This window comes from Penaeus monodon, chromosome 27 (genome assembly GCF_015228065.2).
Source record: "Penaeus monodon isolate SGIC_2016 chromosome 27, NSTDA_Pmon_1, whole genome shotgun sequence".
NCBI classification, from domain to species: domain Eukaryota; kingdom Metazoa; phylum Arthropoda; class Malacostraca; order Decapoda; family Penaeidae; genus Penaeus; species Penaeus monodon.
This window is the reverse complement of record NC_051412.1, coordinates 38,890,706-38,891,167: the sequence shown is the minus strand read 5'-3', so window position 1 is coordinate 38,891,167 and position 462 is coordinate 38,890,706.

Here is a 462-nt window from a genome sequence, read left to right as displayed (position 1 = left end):
CTATAAATGATTGAATGCTTGTTGGAAATGGTTAATGGTCTTAAATGTTCTGATTTTGCAAAAGCATCCGGGCTAGTTTTTGCCTGATCGTTCTTTCTCGTACTCTACAAATTTATCATTAAGGTTCTAAATAACCTGTGATTGCATTGGGCGAAGAGTTGGTAATATTCCTTTTTTTGTAAAATTATGGTTTGGAAAATTACTATTTTTGTTGAGGTTTTATACAAGGCGAATGTTTGTTTTTTAAGGTTAATTATATATATATATTTTTTCTTTTAGGTTATGTAGTGAGAAAGTATGATGTTTCTAACCATGTCTTGTTTATTACCTTCAATAGGCGAGGTTGAAGAACCACTTAACGTAATTTCCGAGCATATTTTTGACAGGGATATTAAAGAGGTCACGCATGTGGCGCTCCTTAATGCTCTTGGGTTAAAAACTTAATTCCCCCCCCCCCCCTAC